General features: G+C 31.2%; 1 long non-coding RNA gene across 1 annotated transcript in view; it reads left to right on the top strand.

Moving 5' to 3' along the window:
- The window catches only part of LOC109821762, a 40,968-nt gene continuing 40,493 nt past the window's right edge, over positions 3,287 to 3,761 (top strand). The window contains exon 1 of the long non-coding RNA XR_002241983.1: positions 3,287 to 3,451. This is a non-coding gene — a long non-coding RNA (uncharacterized LOC109821762). The remainder of the gene's footprint in view (positions 3,452 to 3,761) is intronic.

Raw genomic sequence — 3,761 nt, forward strand, 5'->3', positions numbered from 1 at the left:
TGCCGACATGGTCTATAAGTCATGAAGACTATCGGGGCTAGAGGTATGATCGCGTCTACCAGGTATTAAATGTGAAGCTGACACATTATCAGTGGGAGAGGCTCGAGACTAAAGTTGTCCTCTAACTTCGCCGAGAAGTAATGCCTTTCGAGTCGACCTTATGAGGCGTTGAATAGCTGGTCGACTGGACTCATTGTGAGTCGTCTTCGACAAGCGGGTTGACTAGTACCACCCTTCGAGTCGACATGAGGAAACGTCAACAAGACGAGTCGGCTAGGTTGGAATCTCTGTTGGTCTTGGCCAATTTGATTGGGGCATTGCATGTAGAAGTACACCCGTTCGTTGTTGAGAAAGAGTTGCACGTAGGTGATTGAGAACACCATAACAATATATTATTGTATAATTATAGTATATTACCACTACTGAAATATTAAAATTTATTCGATATAAAAGAATATTATCCTTATTAATGAAAATTGATGACATCCATCAAATGTTTCATAAGATTATGGCATATGTCTTTATATAACATTTAATTTAGCATTAATCAATATTAATTTAGCATACGTCTTTACATACCATGTAGTAACAACATGTGCCTTTTTTAGTCTCATGCCTAAATATATTCATGTATAGCATTAATCATAAAAGAGACCTTTTGAGAACCACATTTAGTCTCTTTATCAATAATAAGGCCTCTTCGTCTCTTACAACTATCAAACTCATTAATCCATAAATGTCTTACCTCATGCCTTACTTTCCATCTTAAAAATCTCTTTACTTTCAAAAGTGAAACTCCAAACAGCTTCTTTTTTCTTGCAAAAGCTAGCATTTGAGCTTCTCCATAGCTCTCGCACGATCTTCCTTCAACAAATCTGAGTTTTCCCAGCCCTGCATATTGACAAACATCAAGGATAGTGTATGCTTTGTGTAGTGCTAAAAGATGATGCTACAATGCCGATCGTGCTTTCGCGATATCATCTTCCTCATTATCACCAGCGAGTCGCACCTTAGCCTCTATTGTTATAGGATTGTTTGGGCTATCACGCACCAGTGCACCATCAATGCTCGACTCTATAAGATTTATAGCTAAAGACGACGACGTTCTTTATGGGTTTTACGTCATTCTTTGTGAGTTTTATGGTGCCAAGATATGGAGCCATAGGCTGTTGCTCTGCCTGCGAATGCTACTACTGCTACGATAATTGAAAAATTATTATTGATTTTATGTAGTTGTTTGTTCTATAGGATATACACAATATTAGTGGAGTGTTATTTAATAGAGATGACCTTAATTTTATTGGTAGTTTTCTACTAAAGAGTAACTTGTTTTCCTTATCACCTCGCTAGAAGTCGACTAAGACAATAATTTTGTAGCCAAAAAAATCACTAAATTTCTTATAAGTAAAGAAATACCAAATTATTTCTACAAGTACAATTATTATTTCTTTTAATAAAACATTGTGCATCATATGTGTTCATTTGTTGAATTAATAAGATCTTAATGAAACATATAAGTTCATCAGCATGGACTCATTAAAACATTAAAAATTTTAAATAACACCAATATCATAGATTTTCTAACACGTGACATCCTACATTATCTATACTACTTATAAAGGAAAATTAGGATGTTAAACTTTTGATATTCTCCTTTATCCTCTTAAATTTTGATAACTACTATACTTAATCTAAATCTAATTCCCATATGGTTTCATAGAGTTTGATTGTTTGATTATTTGCTAGAATTCTTTATTTATATGCATTGATTCTTCATACGAGAATTTGTAAAGATATTATAGATACAACAACATTATAATACAAAGTTTTCATGCATGCACTGCTTGCACATGGAAATAATAGGAAGTACCCTAAAAAGTATTATAGTTGTAATACTTATTATATAGGTATTATAACATTTTATTTTTATAATATTATTTATATAATATTTATATTTGTAATATTTGTAATACTTATTAAACAAATATTATAATATTTTATTTTTTATAATATATTATGATTATATATATATTTATATTTATATTGGTAATAATAATATATTACAATAATGTATTATCATATAAAATTATATATATTGTTAAGAATTGGGGATCTAATAGCAACTTCAGTGATTTGTGGGACTAATATCAAAATACGATAGATTCAAGAGATTGATATGAGAAACCCCCCACTATTATATGGTTATATAAAATTCAAATATACTTGGCTTAATTTTTTTGAGAAATATTAAGAAAATATCCCAACCCAAAGTTTATTATAATTATTTATTAATAAGATGGAATCTCAAGGTTCATACTCCGCTCCTCCTTATTTTTGTTTTTTGTTTCTAGAGGCCTTGCAAATGCTTAGATCATGCCCTTGTTTCCGGCATAAGGAGCATAACATCAGGCAAATTTTAGAAGACTCCACTTTCTTCCTAAACCTCTTCGCACCCAGACCCTATTTCCATTTATATTGTTTTAGAAGATAAAGAATAGATGACAAAAGATTTACAATTTCAAACCATCGAAAGAATATTAAGAGATATTTTGAATGATCAAAGACTTTTCAGTAGAACGATAGTTCATTAGAGGAGATTTTTATCAAGTCCTATTTGTAACTACCTGTGCTAAAGAACAAAAGTAATCAGCAAAAGTCTTATGAAATCATATCTTTTGGGGAAAATGAAAAATTTTCTCTTAATCTTTATATGAATATGCTTGCATTGAAATCTCTTAGAGAGTTCTGGCTTAGAGTATTTATGAAGAAGAGCCTATAATATATGAGATTTTCATACATATACCAAACGAAAATGTTCATGTGGCAATAAGAATAGCTGTGAAAAAATTAATTGATACTATCTTCGATCATAAAAAGCAAATTCTAAAAGAAAAGAAGTTACTTACATATTTTCAACCTTTTGCATAAGCACACACTTTCCGCCTTGATACTCAATCATATGTCAAACATTTGTACTTGAAATAGTTTGAACCAAAATATTATCTAAAATTATTATGCTTATAAATTAGAAATAATTATTAATTATTATATTCATTTTTTCTATGATTTTGTTCTCTTTTTCCATGTTATCGGTATAAAAATTCGTTTATAGTTAAATTTAAAACATAAAACAATCGTGTCTGTATGAATAATTATAACACACATCACGTGCAACGCAGTTATTGTATAGTAGTAAAATTAAAAGCAAATAGTTGTCCATCATTATGATGCATCAATCATATACTGTATGTAGAATATTGTAATTACTGTTGAACGGGTCGAATCCGGATCCATATTCAGATCAGGCTTAGATCCAAACCTTTGACGGGAGTCAACAATTTTGGATCGGATATTTTCGGATTATCAGACCCAAATACGTCGCAGAGGACGACGAATTCCGGTATCTGCGATCAATGTTCCCTCCCCAAAGCCCTAATTCAACGCAATCGTGGTAAATTCCTAGCATTTTCATCCTTAATTTCGTTTATTTTTTCAAGATTTTTGCCTCAATTTGTAGTCCTTGTTTCTCGAATTGTCGACATTGAGGCAATGCAATTCTGGTACGATCAGAAAATTAATAATTTAATAAGCATCCTAATGTTTTATGATTTCAACGGAAACCCTTGTTTTTATTTAGAATTTACAAGGGAATGTGCTATCACCATTGTCCTGTAATCATTTTTTGCACAAAGTAAGTAGGGTACAAAATCTTGACCTAATTCTAACCAAATGAAGCTCAATTCAAGCAAGCAGTGTCAAAA

This window comes from Asparagus officinalis, chromosome 1, assembly GCF_001876935.1.
Source record: "Asparagus officinalis chromosome 1, Aspof.V1, whole genome shotgun sequence".
Lineage (NCBI taxonomy): Eukaryota > Viridiplantae > Streptophyta > Magnoliopsida > Asparagales > Asparagaceae > Asparagus > Asparagus officinalis.